Source organism: Schistocerca gregaria, chromosome X (assembly GCF_023897955.1).
Source record: "Schistocerca gregaria isolate iqSchGreg1 chromosome X, iqSchGreg1.2, whole genome shotgun sequence".
NCBI lineage: Eukaryota > Metazoa > Arthropoda > Insecta > Orthoptera > Acrididae > Schistocerca > Schistocerca gregaria.
In genome coordinates, this window is record NC_064931.1 from 12,396,971 (window position 1) to 12,420,776 (window position 23,806).

Here is a 23,806-nt window from a genome sequence, read left to right on the forward strand (position 1 = left end):
AGTTGTGTATCATAAAAGAGTCATCGTTACTCCTCCCAGGGGTTATTCGCGATATCTTAATCGAAACCCTAGTAACGAGGCATTGGCTACCTTAAGAGAGTCATAGTTACTCGTCCCAATTGCTCACCCAGTCTGCCATTTTTTCTTACTGCTGCCAGTCTGCCAGAAGCGATATGTCACTAGTTGTGTATCATAAAGGACTGATCGTTACTCCTCCCAGGGGTTATTCGAGATATCTTAATCGAAATCCTAGTAACGAGGCATTGGCTACCTTAAGAGAGTCATAGTTACTCGTCCCAATAGCCTACCCAGTCCATTATTTTTTCATACTGCAGCCAGTCTGATAGAAGCGATATATCACTAGTTGTGTATCATAAAAGAGTCATCGTTGCACCTCCGAGGGGTTATTCGAGATATCTTAATCGAAACCCTAGTAACGAGAAATTGGCTACCTTAAAAGAGTCATAGTTACTCATCCCAATTGCTCACACAGTCCAACATTTTTTCTTACTGCGACCAGTCTGCCAGAAGCGATATGTCACTAGTTGTGTATCATAAAAGAGTCATCATTACTCCTCCCAGGGGTTATTCGAGATATCTTAATCGAAACCCTAGTAACGAGGCATTGGCTACCTTAAGAGAGTCATAGTTACTCGTCCCAATTGCTCACAGAGTCCAACATTTTTTCTTACTGCGAACAGTCTGCCAGAAGCGATATGTCAATAGTTGTGTATCATAAAAGAGTCGTCGTTACTCCTCCCAGGGGTTATTCGAGATATCTTAATCGAAACCCTAGTAACGAGGCATTGGCTAAATTAAGAGAGTCATAGTTACTGGTCCCAATTGCTCACCCAGTCCAATATTTTTTCTTACTGCGACCAGTCTGCCAGAAGCGATATGTCACTAGTTGTGTATCATAAAAGAGTCATCATTACTCCTCCCAGGTGTTATTCGAGATATCTTAATCGAAACCCTAGTAACGAGGCATTGGCTACCTTAAGAGAGTCATAGTTTCTCGTCCCAATTGCTCACCCAGCCCAACATTTCTTCTTACTGCGGCCAGTCTGCCAGAAGCGATATGTCACTAGTTGTGTATCATAAAAGAGTCATCGTTACTCCTCCCAGGGGATATTCGAGATATCTTTATCTAAACCCTAGTAACGAAGCATTGGCTACCTTAAGAGAGTCATAGTTACTCGTCCCAATTGCTTACCAAGTAAAACGTTTTTTCTTACTGCGGCCAGTCTCCCAGAAGCGATATGTCACTAGTGGTGTATCATAAATGAGTCATCGTTACTCCTCCCAGGGGTTATTCGAGATATCTTAATCGAAACCCTATTAACGAGGCATTGGCTACCTTAAGAGAGTCATAGTTACTCGTCCCAATTGCTCACCCAGTCCAACATTTTTTCTTACTGTGGCCAGTCTGCCAGAAGCGATATGTCACTAGTTGTGTATCATAAAAGAGTCATCGTTACTCCTCCCAGGGGTTATTCGAGATATCTTAATCGAAACCCTAGTAACGAGGCATTGGCTACCTTAAGAGAGTCATAGTTACTCCACCCAATTGCTCACCCAGTCCAACATTTTTTCTTACTGCAGCCAGTCTACCAGAAGCGAAATGTCACTAGTTGTGTATCATAAAAGAGTCATCATTACTCCTCCCAGGGGTTATTCGAGATATCTTAATCGAAACCCTAGTAACGAGGCATTGGCTACCTTAAGAGAGTCATAGTTACTCGTCCCAATTGCCCACCCAGCCCAAAATTTCTTCTTACTGCGGCCAGTCTGCCAGAAGCGATATGTCACTAGTTGTGTATCGTAAAAGAGTCATCGTTACTCCTCCCAGGGGTTATTCGAGATATCTTAATCGAAACCCTAGTAACGAGGCATTGGCTACCTTAAGAGAGTCATAGTTACTCGTCCCAATTGCTCACCAAGTAAAACGTTTTTTCTTACTGCGGCCAGTCTGCCAGAAGCGATATGTCACTAATTGTGTATCATAAAAGAGTCATCGTTACTCCTCCCAGAGGTTACTCGAGATATCTTAATCGAAACCCTAGTAATGAGGCATTGGCTACCTTAAGAGAGTCGTAGTTACTCGTCCCAATTGCTCACCGAGTCTGCCATTTTTTCTTACTGTGGCCAGTCTGCCAGAAGCGATATGTCACTAGTTGTGTATCATAAAAGAGTCATCGTTACTCCTCCCAGCGGTTATTCGAGATATCTTAATCGAAACCCTAGTAACGAGGCATTGGCTACCTTAAGAGAGTCATAGTTTCTCGTCCCAATTGCTCACCCAGTCCAAAATGTTTTCTTACTGCAGCCAGTCTGCCAGAAGCGATATGTCACTAGTTGGGTATCTTAAAAGAGTCGTCGTAACTCCTCCGAGGGGTTATTCGAGATATCTTAATCGAAACCCTAGTTACGAGGTATTGGCTACCTTAAGAGAGTCATAGTTACTCGTCCCAATTGCTCACAGAGTCCAACATTTTTTCTTACTGCGACCAGTCTGCCAGAAGCGATATGTCACTAGTTGTGTATCATAAAAGAGTGATCGTTACTCCTCCCAGGCGTTATTCGAGAAATCTTAATCGAAACCCTAGTAACGAAGCATTGACTACCTTAAGAGAGTCATAGTTAGTCGTCCCAATTGCTCACCAAGTAAAACGTTTTTCTTACTGCGGCCAGTCTGCCAGCAGCGATATTTCACTAGTTGTGTATCATAAAAGAGTCATCGTTACTCCTCCCAGGGGTTATTCGCGATATCTTAATCGAAACCGTAGTAACGAGGCATTGGCTACCTTAAGAGAGTCATAGTTACTCGTCCCAATTGCTCACCCAGTCTGCCATTTTTTCTTACTGCTGCCAGTCTGCCAGAAGCGATATGTCACTAGTTGTGTATCATAAAGGACTGATCGTTACTCCTCCCAGGGGTTATTCGAGATATCTTAATCGAAATCCTAGTAACGAGGCATTGGCTACCTTAAGAGAGTCATAGTTACTCGTCCCAATAGCCTACCCAGTCCATTATTTTTTCTTACTGCAGCCAGTCTGATAGAAGCGATATATCACTAGTTGTGTATCATAAAAGAGTCATCGTTGCACCTCCGAGGGGTTATTCGAGATATCTTAATCGAAACCCTAGTAACGAGGCATTGGCTACCTTAAGAGAGTCATAGTTACTCGTCCCAATTGCTCACCCAGTCTGCCATTTTTTCTTACTGCGGCCAGTCTGCCAGAACCGATATGTCACTAGTTGTGTATCATAAAAGAGTCATCGTTTCTCCTCCCAGGGGTTATTCGAGATATCTTAATCGAAACCCTAGTAACGAGACATTGGCTACCTTAAAAGAGTCATAGTTACTCGTCCCAATTGCTCACCCAGTCCAACATTTTTTCTTACTGCGACCAGTCTGCCAGAAGCGATATGTCACTAGTTGTGTATCATAAAGGACTGATCGTTACTCCTCCCAGGGGTTATTCGAGATATCTTAATCGAAACCCTAGTAACGAGGCATTGGCTACCTTAAGAGTGTCATAGTTACTCGTCCCAATAGCCTACCCAGTCCAACATTTTTTCTTACTGCAGCCAGTCTGCCAGAAGTGATATATCACTAGTTGTGTATCATAAAAGAGTCATCGTTGCACCTCCGAGGGGTTATTCGAGATATCTTAATCGAAACGCTAGTAACGAGGCATTGGCTACCTTAAGAGAGTCATAGTTACTCGTCCCAATTGCTCACCCAGTCCAACATTTTTTCTTACTGCGACCAGTCTGCCAGAAGCGATATGTCACTAGTTGTGTATCATAAAAGAGTCATCATTACTCCTCCCAGGGGTTATTCGAGATATCTTAATCGAAACCCTAGTAACGAGGCATTGGCTACCTTAAGAGAGTCATAGTTACTCGTCCCAATTGCCCACCCAGCCCAAAATTTCTTCTTACTGCGGCCAGTCTGCCAGAAGCGATATGTCACTAGTTGTGTATCGTAAAAGAGTCATCGTTACTCCTCCCAGGGGTTATTCGAGATATCTTAATCGAAAGCGTAGTAACGAGGCATTGGCTACCTTAAGAGAGTCATAGTTACTCGTCCCAATTGCTCACCCAGTCTGCCATTTTTTCTTACTGCGGCCAGTCTGCCAGAACCGATATGTCACTAGTTGTGTATCATAAAAGAGTCATCGTTTCTCCTCCCAGGGGTTATTCGAGATATCTTAATCGAAACCCTAGTAACGAGACATTGGCTACCTTAAAAGAGTCATAGTTACTCGTCCCAATTGCTCACCCAGTCCAACATTTTTTCTTACTGCGACCAGTCTGCCAGAAGCGATATGTCACTAGTTGTGTATCATAAAGGACTGATCGTTACTCCTCCCAGGGGTTATTCGAGATATCTTAATCGAAACCCTAGTAACGAGGCATTGGCTACCTTAAGAGTGTCATAGTTACTCGTCCCAATAGCCTACCCAGTCCAACATTTTTTCTTACTGCAGCCAGTCTGCCAGAAGTGATATATCACTAGTTGTGTATCATAAAAGAGTCATCGTTGCACCTCCGAGGGGTTATTCGAGATATCTTAATCGAAACGCTAGTAACGAGGCATTGGCTACCTTAAGAGAGTCATAGTTACTCGTCCCAATTGCTCACCCAGTCCAACATTTTTTCTTACTGCGACCAGTCTGCCAGAAGCGATATGTCACTAGTTGTGTATCATAAAAGAGTCATCATTACTCCTCCCAGGGGTTATTCGAGATATCTTAATCGAAACCCTAGTAACGAGGCATTGGCTACCTTAAGAGAGTCATAGTTACTCGTCCCAATTGCCCACCCAGCCCAAAATTTCTTCTTACTGCGGCCAGTCTGCCAGAAGCGATATGTCACTAGTTGTGTATCGTAAAAGAGTCATCGTTACTCCTCCCAGGGGTTATTCGAGATATCTTAATCGAAACCCTAGTAACGAGGCATTGGCTACCTTAAGAGAGTCATAGTTACTCGTCCCAATTGCTCACCAAGTAAAACGTTTTTTCTTACTGCGGCCAGTCTGCCAGAAGCGATATGTCACTAATTGTGTATCATAAAAGAGTCATCGTTACTCCTCCCAGAGGTTACTCGAGATATCTTAATCGAAACCCTAGTAATGAGGCATTGGCTACCTTAAGAGAGTCGTAGTTACTCGTCCCAATTGCTCACCGAGTCTGCCATTTTTTCTTACTGTGGCCAGTCTGCCAGAAGCGATATGCCACTAGTTGTGTATCATAAAAGAGTCATCGTTACTCCTCCCAGAGGTTATTCGAGATATCTTAATCGAAACCCTAGTAACGAGGCATTGGCTACCTTAAGAGAGTCATAGTTTCTCGTCCCAATTGCTCACCCAGTCCAAAATGTTTTCTTACTGCAGCCAGTCTGCCAGAAGCGATATGTCACTAGTTGTGTATCTTAAAAGAGTCGTCGTAACTCCTCCGAGGGGTTATTCGAGATATCTTAATCGAAACCCTAGTTACGAGGTATTGGCTACCTTAAGAGAGTCATAGTTACTCGTCCCAATTGCTCACAGAGTCCAACATTTTTTCTTACTGCGACCAGTCTGCCAGAAGCGATATGTCACTAGTTGTGTATCATAAAAGAGTGATCGTTACTCCTCCCAGGCGTTATTCGAGAAATCTTAATCGAAACCCTAGTAACGAAGCATTGACTACCTTAAGAGAGTCATAGTTAGTCGTCCCAATTGCTCGCCAAGTAAAACGTTTTTCTTACTGCGGCCAGTCTGCCAGAAGCGATATTTCACTAGTTGTGTATCATAAAAGAGTCATCGTTACTCCTCCCAGGGGTTATTCGCGATATCTTAATCGAAACCCTAGTAACGAGGCATTGGCTACCTTAAGAGAGTCATAGTTACTCGTCCCAATTGCTCACCCAGTCTGCCATTTTTTCTTACTGCTGCCAGTCTGCCAGAAGCGATATGTCACTAGTTGTGTATCATAAAGGACTGATCGTTACTCCTCCCAGGGGTTATTCGAGATATCTTAATCGAAATCCTAGTAACGAGGCATTGGCTACCTTAAGAGAGTCATAGTTACTCGTCCCAATAGCCTACCCAGTCCATTATTTTTTCATACTGCAGCCAGTCTGATAGAAGCGATATATCACTAGTTGTGTATCATAAAAGAGTCATCGTTGCACCTCCGAGGGGTTATTCGAGATATCTTAATCGAAACCCTAGTAACGAGAAATTGGCTACCTTAAAAGAGTCATAGTTACTCATCCCAATTGCTCACACAGTCCAACATTTTTTCTTACTGCGACCAGTCTGCCAGAAGCGATATGTCACTAGTTGTGTATCATAAAAGAGTCATCATTACTCCTCCCAGGGGTTATTCGAGATATCTTAATCGAAACCCTAGTAACGAGGCATTGGCTACCTTAAGAGAGTCATAGTTACTCGTCCCAATTGCTCACAGAGTCCAACATTTTTTCTTACTGCGAACAGTCTGCCAGAAGCGATATGTCAATAGTTGTGTATCATAAAAGAGTCGTCGTTACTCCTCCCAGGGGTTATTCGAGATATCTTAATCGAAACCCTAGTAACGAGGCATTGGCTAAATTAAGAGAGTCATAGTTACTGGTCCCAATTGCTCACCCAGTCCAATATTTTTTCTTACTGCGACCAGTCTGCCAGAAGCGATATGTCACTAGTTGTGTATCATAAAAGAGTCATCATTACTCCTCCCAGGTGTTATTCGAGATATCTTAATCGAAACCCTAGTAACGAGGCATTGGCTACCTTAAGAGAGTCATAGTTTCTCGTCCCAATTGCTCACCCAGCCCAACATTTCTTCTTACTGCGGCCAGTCTGCCAGAAGCGATATGTCACTAGTTGTGTATCATAAAAGAGTCATCGTTACTCCTCCCAGGGGATATTCGAGATATCTTTATCTAAACCCTAGTAACGAAGCATTGGCTACCTTAAGAGAGTCATAGTTACTCGTCCCAATTGCTTACCAAGTAAAACGTTTTTTCTTACTGCGGCCAGTCTCCCAGAAGCGATATGTCACTAGTGGTGTATCATAAATGAGTCATCGTTACTCCTCCCAGGGGTTATTCGAGATATCTTAATCGAAACCCTATTAACGAGGCATTGGCTACCTTAAGAGAGTCATAGTTACTCGTCCCAATTGCTCACCCAGTCCACCATTTTTTCTTACTGTGGCCAGTCTGCCAGAAGCGATATGTCACTAGTTGTGTATCATAAAAGAGTCATCGTTACTCCTCCCAGGGGTTATTCGAGATATCTTAATCGAAACCCTAGTAACGAGGCATTGGCTACCTTAAGAGAGTCATAGTTACTCCACCCAATTGCTCACCCAGTCCAACATTTTTTCTTACTGCAGCCAGTCTACCAGAAGCGAAATGTCACTAGTTGTGTATCATAAAAGAGTCGTCTTTACTCCTCCGAGGGTTTATTCGTGATATCTTAATCGAAACCTTAGTAATGTGGCATTGGCTACCTTAAGAGAGTCATAGTTACTCGTCCCAATTGCTCACCCAGTCCAACATTTTTTCTTACTGCGACCAGTCTGCCAGAAGCGATATGTCACTAGTTGTGTATCATAAAAGAGTGATCGTTACTCCTCCCAGGGGTTATTCGAGATATCTTAATCGAAACCCTAGTAACGAGGCATTGCCTACCTTAAGAGAGTCACAGTTAGTCGTCCCAATTGCACACCAAGTAAAACGTTTTTTCTTACTGCGGCCAGTCTGCCAGAAGCGATATGTCACTAGTTGTGTATCATAAAAGAGTCATCGTTACTCCTCCCAGGGGTTATTCGAGATATCTTAATCGAAACCCTAGTAACGAGGCATTGGCTACCTTAAGAGAGTCATGGTTACTCGTCCCAATTGCTCACCCAGTCTGCCATTTTTTCTTACTGCGGCCAGTCTGCCAGAACCGATATGTCACTAGTTGTGTATCATAAAAGAGTCATCGTTTCTCCTCCCAGGGGTTATTCGAGATATCTTAATCGAAACCCTAGTAACGAGACATTGGCTACCTTAAAAGAGTCATAGTTACTCGTCCCAATTGCTCACCCAGTCCAACATTTTTTCTTACTGCGACCAGTCTGCCAGAAGCGATATGTCACTAGTTGTGTATCATAAAAGAGTCATCATTACTCCTCCCAGGGGTTATTCGAGATATCTTAATCGAAACCCTAGTAACGAGGCATTGGCTACCTTAAGAGAGTCATAGTTACTCGTCCCAATTGCTCATCCAGTCCAACATTTTTTCTTACTGCAGCCAGTCTGCCAGAAGCGATATGTCACTAGTTTTGTATCATAAAAGAGTTATCGTTACTCCTCCCAGGGGTTATTCGAGATATCTTAATCGAAACCCTAGTAACGAGGCATTGGCTACCTTAAGAGAGTCATAGTTAGTCGTCCCAATTGCTCACCAAGTAAAACGTTTTTCTTACTGCGGCCAGTCTGCCAGAAGCGATATGTCACTAGTTGTGTATCATAAAAGAGTCATCGTTACTCCTCCCTGGGGTTATTCGCGATATCTTAATCGAAACCCTAGTAACGAGGCATTGGCTACCTTAAGAGAGTCATAGTCACTCGTCCCAATTGCTCACCCAGTCTGCCATTTTTTCTTACTGCTGCCAGTCTGCCAGAAGCGATATGTCACTAGTTGTGTATCATAAAAGAGTTATCGTTTCTACTCCCAGGGGTTAATCGAGATATCTTAATCGAAACCCTAGTAACGAGGCATTGGCTACCTTAAGAGAGTCATAGTTACTCGTCCCAATTGCTCACGCAGTCCAAAATTTTTTCTTACTGGGGCCAGGCTTCCAGAACCGATATGTCACTAGTTGTGTATCATAAAAGAGTCATCGTTTCTCCTCCCAGGGGTTATTCGAGATATCTTAATCGGAACCCTAGTAACGAGACATTGGCTACTTTAAAAAAGTCATAGTTACTCGTCCCAATTGCTCACCCAGTCCAACATTTTTTCTTACTGCGACCAGTCTGCCAGAAGCGATATGTCACTAGTTGTGTATCATAAAGGACTGATCGTTACTCCTCCCTGGGGTTATTCGAGATATCTTAATCGAAACCCTAGTAACGAGGCATTGGCTACCTTAAGAGTGTCATAGTTACTCGTCCCAATAGCCTACCCAGTCCAACATTTCTTCTTACTGCGGCCAGTCTGCCAGAAGCGATATGTCACTAGTTTTGTATCATAAAAGAGTCATCGTTACTCCTCCCAGGGGTTATTCGAGATATCTTAATCGAAACCCTAGTAACGAGGCATTGGCTACCTTAAGAGAGTCATAGTTACTCGTCCCAATTGCTCACCATGTAAAACGTTTTTTCTTACTGCGGCCAGTCTGCCAGAAGCGATATGTCACTAGTTGTGTATCATAAAAGAGTCATCGTTACTCCTCCCAGAGGTTACTCGAGATATCTTAATCGAAACCCTAGTAACGAGGCATTGGCTACCTTAAGAGAGTCATAGTTACTCGTCCCAATTGCTCACCCAGTCCAACATTTTTTCTTACTGGGGCCAGGCTGCCAGAACCGATATGTCACTAGTTGTGTATCATAAAAGAGTCATCGTTTCTCCTCCCAGGGGTTATTCGAGATATCTTAATCGAAACCCTAGTAACGAGACATTGGCTACCTTAAAAGAGTCATAGTTACTCGTCCCAATTGCTCACCCAGTCCAACATTTTTTCTTACTGCGACCAGTCTGCCAGAAGCGATATTTCACTAGTTGTGTATCATAAAGGACTGATCGTTTCTCCTCCCTGGGGTTATTCGAGATATCTTAATCGAAACCCTAGTAACGAGGCATTGGCTACCTTAAGAGTGTCATAGTTACTCGTCCCAATTGCCTACCCAGTCCAAGATTTCTTCTTACTGCGGCCAGTCTGCCAGAAGCGATATGTCACTAGTTTTGTATCATAAAAGAGTCATCGTTACTCCTCCCAGGGGTTATTCGAGATATCTTAATCGAAACCCTAGTAACGAGGCATTGGCTACATTAAGAGAGTCATAGTTACTCGTCCCAATTGCTCACCATGTAAAACGTTTTTTCTTACTGCGGCCAGTCTGCCAGAAGCGATATGTCTCTAGTTGTGTATCATAAAAGAGTCATCGTTACTCCTCCCAGAGGTTACTCGAGATATCTTAATCGAAACCCTAGAAATGAGGCATTGGCTACCTTAAGAGAGTCGTAGTTACTCGTCCCAATTGCTCACCCAGTCTGCCATTTTTTCTTACTGTGGCCAGTCTGCCAGAAGCGATATGTCACTAGTTGTGTATCATAAAAGAGTCATCGTTACTCCTCCCAGGGGTTATTCGAGATATCTTAATCGAAACCCTAGTAACGAGGCATTGGCTACCTTAAGAGTGTCATAGTTACTCGTCCCAATAGCCTACCCAGTCCAACATTTCTTCTTACTGCGGCCAGTCTGCCAGAAGCGATATGTCTCTAGTTGTGTATCATAAAAGAGTGATCGTTACACCTCCCAGAGGTTACTCGAGATATCTTAATCGAAACCCTAGTAATGAGGCATTTGCTACCTTAAGAGAGTCGTAGTTACTCGTCCCAATTGCTCACCCAGTCTGCCATTTTTTCTTACTGTGGCCAGTCTGCCAGAAGCGATATGTCACTAGTTGTGTATCATAAAGGAGGGATCGTTACTGCTATCAGGGGTTATTCGAGATATCTTAATCGAAACCCTAGTAACGAGGCATGGGCTACCTTAAGAGAGTCATAGTTACTCGTCCCAATTGCTCACCCAGTCCAACATTTTTTCTTACAGCAGCCAGTCTGCCAGAAGCGATATGTCACTAGTTGTGTATCATAATAGAGTCGTCGTAACTCCTCCGAGGGGTTATTCGAGATATCTTAATCGAAACCCTAGTTACGAGGTATTGGCTACCTTAAGAGAGTCATAATTACTCGTCCCAATTGCTCACCAAGTAAAACGTTTTTTCTTACTGCGGCCAGTCTGCCAGAAGCGATATGTCACTAGTTGTGTATCATAAAAGAGTCATCGTTACTCCTCCCAGAGGTTACTCGAGATATCTTAATCGAAACCCTAGTAATGAGGCATTGGTTACCTTAAGAGAGTCGTAGTTACTCGTCCCAATTGCTCACCCAGTCTGCCATTTTTTCTTACTGTGGCCAGTCTGCCAGAAGCGATATGTCACTAGTTGTGTGTCATAAAAGAGTCATCGTTACTCCTCCCAGGGGTTATTCGAGATATCTTAATCGAAACCCTAGTAACGAGGCATTGGCTACCTTAAGAGAGTCATAGTTACTCGTCCCAATTGCTCACCAAGTAAAATGTTTTTTCTTACTGCGGCCAGTCTGCCAGAAGCGATATGTCACTAGTTGTGTATCATAAAAGAGTCATCGTTACTCCTACCAGAGGTTACTCGAGATATCTTAATCGAAACCCTAGAAATGAGGCATTGCCTACCTTAAGAGAGTCGTAGTTACTCGTACCAATTGCTCACCCAGTCTGCCATTTTTTCTTACTGTGGCCAGTCTGCCAGAAGCGATATGTCACTAGTTGTGTATCATAAAAGAGTCATCGTTACTCCTCCCAGGGGTTATTCGAGATATCTTAATCGAAACCCTAGTAACGAGGCATTGGCTACCTTAAGAGAGTCATAGTTACTCGTCCCAATTGCTCACCCAGTCCAAAATTTTTTCTTACTGCAGCCAGTCTGCCAGAAGCGATATGTCACTAGTTGTGTATCATAAAAGAGTCGTCGTAACTCCTCCGAGGGGTTATTCGAGATATCTTAATCGAAACCCTAGTTACGAGGTATTGGCTACCTTAAGAGAGTCATAGTTACTCGTCCCAATTGCTCACAGAGTCCAACATTTTTTCTTACTGCGACCAGTCTGCCAGAAGCGATATGTCACTAGTTGTGTATCATAAAAGAGTGATCGTTACTCCTCCCAATCGTTATTCGAGAAATCTTAATCGAAACCCTAGTAACGAAGCATTGACTACCTTAAGAGAGTCATAGTTAGTCGTCCCAATTGCTCACCAAGTAAAACGTTTTTCTTACTGCGGCCAGTCTGCTATAAGCGTTATTTCGCTAGTTGTGTATCATAAAAGAGTTATCGTTTCTCCTCCCAGGGGTTAATCGAGATATCTTAATCGAAACCCTAGTAACGAGGCATTGGCTACCTTAAGAGAGTCATAGTTACTCGTCCCAATTGCTCACACAGTCCAACATTTTTTCTTACTGGGGCCAGTCTGCCAGAACCGATATGTCACTAGTTGTGTATCATAAAAGAGTCATCGTTCCTCCTCCCAGGGGTTATTCGAGATATCTTAATCGAAACCCTAGTAACGAGACATTGGCTACCTTAAAAGAGTCATAGTTACTCGTCCCAATTGCTCACCCAGTCCAACATTTTTTCTTACTGCGACCAGTCTGCCAGAAGCGATATGTCACTAGTTGTGTATCATAAAGAACTGATCGTTACTCCTCCCAGGGGTTATTCGAGATATCTTAATCGAAACCCTAGTAACGAGGCATTGGCTACCTTAAGAGTGTCATAGTTACTCGTCCCAATAGCCTACCCAGTCCAACATTTTTTCTTACTGCAGCCAGTCTGCCAGAAGCGATATATCACTAGTTGTGTATCATAAAAGAGTCATCGTTGCACCTCCGAGGGGTTAGTCGACATATCTTAATCGAAACCCTAGTAACGAGGCATTTTCTACCTTAAGAGAGTCATAGTTACTCGTCCCAATTGCTCACCCAGTCCAACATTTTTTCTTACTGCGACCAGTCTGCCAGAAGCGATATGTCACTAGTTGTGTATCATAAAAGAGTCATCATTACTCCTCCCAGGGGTTATTCGAGATATCTTAATCGAAACCCTAGTAACGAGGCATTGGCTACCTTAAGAGAGTCATAGTTACTCGTCCCAATTGCTCACCCAGCCCAAAATTTCTTCTTACTGCGGCCAGTCTGCCAGAAGCGATGTGTCACTAGTTTTGTATCATAAAAGAGTCATCGTTACTCCTCCCAGGGGTTATTCGAGATATCTTAATCGAAACCCTAGTAACGAGGCATTGGCTACCTTAAGAGAGTCATAGTTACTCGTCCCAATTGCTCACCAAGTAAAACGTTTTTTCTTACTGCGGCCAGTCTGCCAGAAGCGATATGTCACTAGTTGTGTATCATAAAAGAGTGATCGTTACTCCTCCCAGAGGTTACTCGAGATACCTTAATCGAAACCCTAGTAATGAGGCATTGGCTACCTTAAGAGAGTCGTAGTTACTCGTCCCAATTGCTCACCCAGTCTGCCATTTTTTCTTACTGTGGCCAGTCTGCCAGAAGCGATATGTCACTAGTTGTGTATCATAAAGGAGGGATCGTTACTGCTATCAGGGGTTATTCGAGATATCTTAATCGAAACCCTAGTAACGAGGCATGGGCTACCTTAAGAGAGTCATAGTTACTCGTCCCAATTGCTCACCCAGTCCAACATTTTTTCTTACAGCAGCCAGTCTGCCAGAAGCGATATGTCACTAGTTGTGTATCATAATAGAGTCGTCGTAACTCCTCCGAGGGGTTATTCGAGATATCTTAATCGAAACCCTAGTTACGAGGTATTGGCTACCTTAAGAGAGTCATAGTTACTCGTCCCAATAGCTCACAGAGTCCTACATTTTTTCTTAATGCGACCAGTCTGCCAGAAGCGATATGTCACTAGTTGTGTATCATAAAAGAGTGATCTTTACTCCTCCCAGGCGTTATTCGAGAAATCTTAATCGAAACCCTAGTAACGAAGCATTGACTACATTAAGAGAGTCATAGTTAGTCGTCCCAATTGCTCACCAAGTAAAACGTTTTTCTTACTGCGGCCAGTCTGCCAGAAGCGATATGTCACTAGTTGTGTATCATAAAAGAGTCATCGTTACTCCTCCCAGGGGTTATTCGCGATATCTTAATCGAAACCCTAGTAACGAGGCATTGGCTACCTTAAGAGAGTCATAGTTACTCGTCCCAATTGCTCACCCAGTCTGCCATTTTTTCTTACTGCTGCCAGTCTGCCAGAAGCGATATGTCACTAGTTGTGTATCATAAAAGAGTTATCGTTTCTCCTCCCAGGGGTTATTCGAGATATCTTAATCGAAACCCTAGTAACGAGCCATTGGCCACCTTAAGAGAGTCATAGTTACTCGTCCCAATTGCTCACCCAGTCCAACATTTTTTCTTACTGGGGCCAGTCTGCCAGAACCGATATGTCACTAGTTGTGTATCATAAAAGAGTTATCGTTTCTCCTCCCAGGGGTTATTCGAGATATCTTAATCGAAACCCTAGTAACGAGCCATTGGCTACCTTAAGAGAGTCATAGTTACTCGTCCCAATTGCTCACGCAGTCCAAAATTTTTTCTTACTGGGGCCAGGCTTCCAGAACCGATATGTCACTAGTTGTGTATCATAAAAGAGTCATCGTTTCTCCTCCCAGGGGTTTTTCGAGATATCTTAATCGGAACCCTAGTAACGAGACATTGGCTACTTTAAAAAAGTCATAGTTACTCGTCCCAATTGCTCAACCAGTCCAACATTTTTTCTTACTGCGACCAGTCTGCCAGAAGCGATATGTCACTAGTTGTGTATCATAAAGGACTGATCGTTACTCCTGCCTGGGGTTATTCGAGATATCTTAATCGAAACCCTAGTAACGAGGCATTGGCTACCTTAAGAGTGTCATAGTTACTCGTCCCAATAGCCTACCCAGTCCAACATTTCTTCTTACTGCGGCCAGTCTGCCAGAAGCGATATGTCACTAGTTTTGTATCATAAAAGAGTCATCGTTACTCCTCCCAGGGGTTATTCGAGATATCTTAATCGAAACCCTAGTAACGAGGCATTGGCTACCTTAAGAGAGTCATAGTTACTCGTCCCAATTGCTCACCATGTAAAACGTTTTTTCTTACTGCGGCCAGTCTGCCAGAAGCGATATGTCACTAGTTGTGTATCGTAAAAGAGTCATCGTTACTCCTCCCAGAGGTTACTCGAGATATCTTAATCGAAACCCTAGTAACGAGGCATTGGCTACCTTAAGAGAGTCATAGTTACTCGTCCCAATTGCTCACCCAGTCCAACATTTTTTCTTACTGGGGCCAGGCTGCCAGAACCGATATGTCACTAGTTGTGTATCATAAAAGAGTCATCGTTTCTCCTCCCAGGGGTTATTCGAGATATCTTAATCGAAACCCTAGTAACGAGACATTGGCTACCTTAAAAGAGTAATAGTTACTCGTCCCAATTCCTCACCCAGTCCAACATTTTTTCTTACTGCGACCAGTCTGCCAGAAGCGATATTTCACTAGTTGTGTATCATAAAGGACTGATCGTTTCTCCTCCCTGGGGTTATTCGAGATATCTTAATCGAAACCCTAGTAACGAGGCATTGGCTACCTTAAGAGTGTCATAGTTACTCGTCCCAATTGCCTACCCAGTCCAACATTTCTTCTTACTGCGGCCAGTCTGCCAGAAGCGATATGTCACTAGTTTTGTATCATAAAAGAGTCATCGTTACTCCTCCCAGGGGTTATTCGAGATATCTTAATCGAAACCCTAGTAACGAGGCATTGGCTACCTTAAGAGAGTCATAGTTACTCGTCCCAATTGCTCACCATGTAAAACGTTTTTTCTTACTGCGGCCAGTCTGCCAGAAGCGATATGTCTCTAGTTGTGTATCATAAAAGAGTCATCGTTACTCCTCCCAGAGGTTACTCGAGATATCTTAATCGAAACCCTAGAAATGAGGCATTGGCTACCTTAAGAGAGTCATAGTTACTCGTCCCAATTGCTCACTCAGTCCAAAATTTTTTCTTACTGCAGCCAGTCTGCCAGAAGCGATATGTCACTAGTTGTGTATCATAAAAGAGTCATCGTTACTCCTCCCAGGGGTTATTCGAGATATCTTAATCGAAACCCTAGTAACGAGGCATTGGCTACCTTAAGAGTGTCATAGTTACTCGTCCCAATAGCCTACCCAGTCCAACATTTCTTCTTACTGCGGCCAGTCTGCCAGAAGCGATATGTCTCTAGTTGTGTATCATAAAAGAGTGATCGTTACACCTCCCAGAGGTTACTCGAGATATCTTAATCGAAACCCTAGTAATGAGGCATTGGCTACCTTAAGAGAGTCGTAGTTACTCGTCCCAATTGCTCACCCAGTCTGCCATTTTTTCTTACTGTGGCCAGTCTGCCAGAAGCGATATGTCACTAGTTGTGTATCATAAAGGAGGGATCGTTACTGCTATCAGGGGTTATTCGAGATATCTTAATCGAAACCCTAGTAAAGAGGCATGGGCTACCTTAAGAGAGTCATAGTTACTCGTCCCAATTGCTCACCCAGTCCAACATTTTTTCTTACAGCAGCCAGTCTGCCAGAAGCGATATGTCACTAGTTGTGTATCATAATAGAGTCGTCGTAACTCCTCCGAGGGGTTATTCGAGATATCTTAATCGAAACCCTAGTTACGAGGTATTGGCTACCTTAAGAGAGTCATAGTTACTCGTCCCAATAGCTCACAGAGTCCTACATTTTTTCTTAATGCGACCAGTCTGCCAGAAGCGATATGTCACTAGTTGTGTATCATAAAAGAGTGATCTTTACTCCTCCCAGGGGTTATTCGAGATATCTTAATCGAAACCCTAGTAACGAGGCATTGGCTACCTTAAGAGAGTCATAATTACTCGTCCCAATTGCTCACCAAGTAAAACGTTTTTTCTTACTGCGGCCAGTCTGCCAGAAGCGATATGTCACTAGTTGTGTATCATAAAAGAGTCATCGTTACTCCTCCCAGAGGTTACTCGAGATATCTTAATCGAAACCCTAGTAATGAGGCATTGGTTACCTTAAGAGAGTCGTAGTTACTCGTCCCAATTGCTCACCCAGTCTGCCATTTTTTCTTACTGTGGCCAGTCTGCCAGAAGCGATATGTCACTAGTTGTGTGTCATAAAAGAGTCATCGTTACTCCTCCCAGGGGTTATTCGAGATATCTTAATCGAAACCCTAGTAACGAGGCATTGGCTACCTTAAGAGAGTCATAGTTACTCGTCCCAATTGCTCACCAAGTAAAACGTTTTTTCTTACTGCGGCCAGTCTGCCAGAAGCGATATGTCACTAGTTGTGTATCATAAAAGAGTCATCGTTACTCCTACCAGAGGTTACTCGAGATATCTTAATCGAAACCCTAGAAATGAGGCATTGGCTACCTTAAGAGAGTCGTAGTTACTCGTACCAATTGCTCACCCAGTCTGCCATTTTTTCTTACTGTGGCCAGTCTGCCAGAAGCGATATGTCACTAGTTGTGTATCATAAAAGAGTCATCGTTACTCCTCCCAGGGGTTATTCGAGATATCTTAATCGAAACCCTAGTAACGAGGCATTGGCTACCTTAAGAGAGTCATAGTTACTCGTCCCAATTGCTCACCCAGTCCAAAATTTTTTCTTACTGCAGCCAGTCTGCCAGAAGCGATATGTCACTAGTTGTGTATCATAAAAGAGTCGTCGTAACTCCTCCGAGGGGTTATTCGAGATATCTTAATCGAAACCCTAGTTACGAGGTATTGGCTACCTTAAGAGAGTCATAGTTACTCGTCCCAATTGCTCACAGAGTCCAACATTTTTTCTTACTGCGACCAGTCTGCCAGAAGCGATATGTCACTAGTTGTGTATCATAAAAGAGTGATCGTTACTCCTCCCAATCGTTATTCGAGAAATCTTAATCGAAACCCTAGTAACGAAGCATTGACTACCTTAAGAGAGTCATAGTTAGTCGTCCCAATTGCTCACCAAGTAAAACGTTTTTCTTACTGCGGCCAGTCTGCTATAAGCGTTATTTCACTAGTTGTGTATCATAAAAGAGTTATCGTTTCTCCTCCCAGGGGTTAATCGAGATATCTTAATCGAAACCCTAGTAACGAGGCATTGGCTACCTTAAGAGAGTCATAGTTACTCGTCCCAATTGCTCACACAGTCCAACATTTTTTCTTACTGGGGCCAGTCTGCCAGAACCGATATGTCACTAGTTGTGTATCATAAAAGAGTCATCGTTTCTCCTCCCAGGGGTTATTCGAGATATCTTAATCGAAACCCTAGTAACGAGACATTGGCTACCTTAAAAGAGTCATAGTTACTCGTCCCAATTGCTCACCCAGTCCAACATTTTTTCTTACTGCGACCAGTCTGCCAGAAGCGATATGTCACTAGTTGTGTATCATAAAGAACTGATCGTTACTCCTCCCAGGGGTTATTCGAGATATCTTAGTCGAAACCCTAGTAACGAGGCATTGGCTACCTTAAGAGTGTCATAGTTACTCGTCCCAATAGCCTACCCAGTCCAACATTTTTTCTTACTGCAGCCAGTCTGCCAGAAGCGATATATCACTAGTTGTGTATCATAAAAGAGTCATCGTTGCACCTCCGAGGGGTTAGTCGACATATCTTAATCGAAACCCTAGTAACGAGGCATTTTCTACCTTAAGAGAGTCATAGTTACTCGTCCCAATTGCTCACCCAGTCCAACATTTTTTCTTACTGCGACCAGTCTGCCAGAAGCGATATGTCACTAGTTGTGTATCATAAAATAGTCATCATTACTCCTCCCAGGGGTTATTCGAGATATCATAATCGAAACCCTAGTAACGAGGCATTGGCTACCTTAAGAGAGTCATAGTTACTCGTCCCAATTGCTCACCCAGCCCAAAATTTCTTCTTACTGCGGCCAGTCTGCCAGAAGCGATATGTCACTAGTTTTGTATCATAAAAGAGTCATCGTTACTCCTCCCAGGGGTTATTCGAGATATCTTAATCGAAACCCTAGTAACGAGGCATTGGCTACCTTAAGAGAGTCATAGTTACTCGTCCCAATTGCTCACCAAGTAAAACGTTTTTTCTTACTGCGGCCAGTCTGCCAGAAGCGATATGTCACTAGTTGTGTATCATAAAAGAGTGATCGTTACTCCTCCCAGAGGTTACTCGAGATATCTTAATCGAAACCCTAGTAATGAGGCATTGGCTACCTTAAGAGAGTCGTAGTTACTCGTCCCAATTGCTCACCCAGTCTGCCATTTTTTCTTACTGTGGCCAGTCTGCCAGAAGCGATATGTCACTAGTTGTGTATCATAAAGGAGGGATCGTTACTGCTATCAGGGGTTATTCGAGATATCTTAATCGAAACCCTAGTAACGAGGCATGGGCTACCTTAAGAGAGTCATAGTTACTCGTCCCAATTGCTCACCCAGTCCAACATTTTTTCTTACAGCAGCGTCTGCCAGAAGCGATATGTCACTAGTTGTGTATCATAATAGAGTCGTCGTAACTCCTCCGAGGGGTTATTCGAGATATCTTAATCGAAACCCTAGTTACGAGGTATTGGCTACCTTAAGAGAGTTATAGTTACTCGTCCCAATAGCTCACAGAGTCCTACATTTTTTCTTAATGCGACCAGTCTGCCAGAAGCGATATGTCACTAGTTGTGTATCATAAAAGAGTGATCTTTACTCCTCCCAGGCGTTATTCGAGAAATCTTAATCGAAACCCTAGTAACGAAGCATTGACTACATTAAGAGAGTCATAGTTAGTCGTCCCAATTGCTCACCAAGTAAAACGTTTTTCTTACTGCGGCCAGTCTGCCAGAAGCGATATGTCACTAGTTGTGTATCATAAAAGAGTCATCGTTACTCCTCCCAGGGGTTATTCGCGATATCTTAATCGAAACCCTAGTAACGAGGCATTGGCTACCTTAAGAGAGTCATAGTTACTCGTCCCAATTGCTCACCCAGTCTGCCATTTTTTCTTACTGCTGCCAGTCTGCCAGAAGCGATATGTCACTAGTTGTGTATCATAAAAGAGTTAGCGTTTCTCCTCCCAGGGGTTATTCGAGATATCTTAATCGAAACCCTAGTAACGAGCCATTGGCTACCTTAAGAGAGTCATAGTTACTCGTCCCAATTGCTCACCCAGTCCAACATTTTTTCTTACTGGGGCCAGTCTGCCAGAACCGATATGTCACTAGTTGTGTATCATAAAAGAGTCATCGTTTCTCCTCCCAGGGGTATTCGAGATATCTTAATCGAAACCCTAGTAACGAGACATTGGCTACCTAAAAAGAGTCATAGTTACTCGTCCCAATTGCTCACCCAGTCCAACATTTTTTCTTACTGCGACCAGTCTGCCAGAAGCGATATGTCACTAGTTGTGTATCATAAAGGACTGATCGTTACTCCTCCCAGGGGTTATTCGAGATATCTTAATCGAAACCCTAGTAACGAGGCATTGGCTACCTTAAGAGTGTCATAGTTACTCGTCCCAATAGCCTACCCAGACCAACATTTTTTCTTACTGCAGCCAGTCTGCCAGAAGCGATATATCACTAGTTGTGTATCATAAAAGAGTCATCGTTGCACCTCCGAGGGGTTATTCGAGATATCTTAATCGAAACCCTAGTAACGAGGCATTGGCTACCTTAAGAGAGTCATAGTTACTCGTCCCAATTGCTCACCCAGTCCAACATTTTTTCTTACTGCGACCAGGTTGCCAGAAGCGATATGTCACTAGTTGTGTATCATAAAAGAGTCATCATTACTCCTCCCAGGGGTTATTCGAGATATCTTAATCGAAACCCTAGTAACGAGGCATTGGCTACCTTAAGAGAGTCATAGTTACTCGTCCCAATTGCTCACCCAGCCCAAAATTTCTTCTTACTGCGGCCAGTCTGCCAGAAGCGATATGTCACTAGTTTTGTATTATAAAAGAGTCATCGTTACTCCTCCCAGGGGTTATTCGAGATATCTTAATCGAAACCCTAGTAACGAGGCATTGGCTACCTTAAGAGAGTCATAGTTACTCGTCCCAATTGCTCACCAAGTAAAACGTTTTTTCTTACTGCGGCCAGTCTGCCAGAAGCGATATGTCACTAGTTGTGTATCATAAAAGAGTGATCGTTACTCCTCCCAGAGGTTACTCGAGATATCTTAATCGAAACCCTAGTAATGAGGCATTGGCTACCTTAAGAGAGTCGTAGTTACTCGTCCCAATTGCTCACCCAGTCTGCCATTTTTTCTTACTGTGGCCAGTCTGCCAGAAGCGATATGTCACTAGTTGTGTATCATAAAGGAGGGATCGTTACTGCTATCAGGGGTTATTCGAGATATCTTAATCGAAACCCTAGTAACGAGGCATGGGCTACCTTAAGAGAGTCATAGTTACTCGTCCCAATTGCTCACCCAGTCCAACATTTTTTCTTACAGCAGCCAGTCTGCCAGAAGCGATATGTCACTAGTTGTGTATCATAATAGAGTCGTCGTAACTCCTCCGAGGGGTTATTCGAGATATCTTAATCGAAACCCTAGTTACGAGGTATTGGCTACCTTAAGAGAGTCATAGTTACTCGTCCCAATAGCTCACAGAGTCCTACATTTTTTCTTAATGCGACCAGTCTGCCAGAAGCGATATGTCACTAGTTGTGTATCATAAAAGAGTGATCTTTACTCCTCCCAGGCGTTATTCGAGAAATCTTAATCGAAACCCTAGTAACGAAGCATTGACTACATTAAGAGAGTCATAGTTAGTCGTCCCAATTGCTCACCAAGTAAAACGTTTTTCTTACTGCGGCCAGTCTGCCAGAAGCGATATGTCACTAGTTGTGTATCATAAAAGAGTCATCGTTACTCCTCCCAGGGGTTATTCGCGATATCTTAATCGAAACCCTAGTAACGAGGCATTGGCTACGTTAAGAGAGTCATAGTTACTCGTCCCAATTGCTCACCCAGTCTGCCATTTTTTCTTACTGCTGCCAGTCTGCCAGAAGCGATATGTCACTAGTTGTGTATCATAAAAGAGTTATCGTTTCTCCTCCCAGGGGTTATTCGAGATATCTTAATCGAATCCCTAGTAACGAGCCATTGGCTACCTTAAGAGAGTCATAGTTACTCGTCCCAATTGCTCACCCAGTCCAACATTTTTTCTTACTGGGGCCAGTCTGCCAGAACCGATATGTCACTAGTTGTGTATCATAAAAGAGTCATCGTTTCTCCTCCCAGGGGTATTCGAGATATCTTAATCGAAACCCTAGTAACGAGACATTGGCTACCTAAAAAGAGTCATAGTTACTCGTCCCAATTGCTCACCCAGTCCAACATTTTTTCTTACTGCGACCAGTCTGCCAGAAGCGATATGTCACTAGTTGTGTATCATAAAGGACTGATCGTTACTCCTCCCAGGGGTTATTCGAGATATCTTAATCGAAACCCTAGTAACGAGGCATTGGCTACCTTAAGAGTGTCATAGTTACTCGTCCCAATAGCCTACCCAGACCAACATTTTTTCTTACTGCAGCCAGTCTGCCAGAAGCGATATATCACTAGTTGTGTATCATAAAAGAGTCATCGTTGCACCTCCGAGGGGTTATTCGAGATATCTTAATCGAAACCCTAGTAACGAGGCATTGGCTACCTTAAGAGAGTCATAGTTACTCGTCCCAATTGCTCACCCAGTCCAACATTTTTTCTTACTGCGACCAGTTTGCCAGAAGCGATATATCAGTAGTTGTGTATCATAAAAGAGTCATCATTACTCCTCCCAGGGGTTATTCGAGATATCATAATCGAAACCCTAGTAACGAGGCATTGGCTACCTTAAGAGAGTCATAGTTACTCGTCCCAATTGCTCACCCAGCCCAAAATTTCTTCTTACTGCGGCCAGTCTGCCAGAAGCGATATGTCACTAGTTGTGTATCATAAAAGCGTCATCGTTACTCCTCCCAGGGGTTATTCGAGATATCTTAATCGAAACCCTAGTAACGAGGCATTGGCTACCTTAAGTGAGTCATAGTTACTCGTCCCAGTTGCTCACCAAGTAAAACGTTTTTTCTTACTGCGGCCAGTCTGCCAGAAGCGATATGTCACTAGTTGTGTATCATAAAAGAGTCATCGTTACTCCTCCCAGAGGTTACTCGAGATATCTTAATCGAAACCCTAGTAATGAGGCATTGGCTACCTTAAGAGTGTCGTAGTTACTCGTCCCAATTGCTCACCCAGTCTGCCATTTTTTCTTACTGTGGCCAGTCTGCCAGAAGCGATATGTCACTAGTTGTGTATCATAAAAGAGTCATCGTTACTCCTCCCAGAGGTTACTCGAGATATCTTAATCGAAACCCTAGTAATGAGGCATTGGCTACCTTAAGAGAGTCGTAGTTACTCGTCCCAATTGCTCACCCAGTCTGCCATTTTTTCTTACTGTGGCCAGTCTGCCAGAAGCGATATGTCACTAGTTGTGTATCATAAAAGAGTCGTCGTAACCCCTCCGAGGGGTTATTCGAGATATCTTAATCGAAACCCTAGTTACGAGGTATTGGCTACCTTAAGAGAGTCATAGTTACTCGTCCAAATTGCTGACAGAGTCCAACATTTTTTCTTACTGCGACCAGTCTGCCAGAAGCGATATGTCACTAGTTGTGTATCATAAAAGAGTGATCGTTACTCCTCCCAGGCGTTATTCGAGAAATCTTAATCGAAACCCTAGTAACGAAGCATTGACTACCTTAAGAGAGTCATAGTTAGTCGTCCCAATTGCTCACCAAGTGAAACGTTTTTCTTACTGCGGCCAGTCTGCCAGAAGCGATATGTCACTAGTTGTGTATCATAAAAGACTCATCGTTACTCCTCCCAGGGGTTATTCGCGATATCTTAATCGAAACCCTAGTAACGAGGCATTGGCTACCTTAAGAGAGTCATAGTT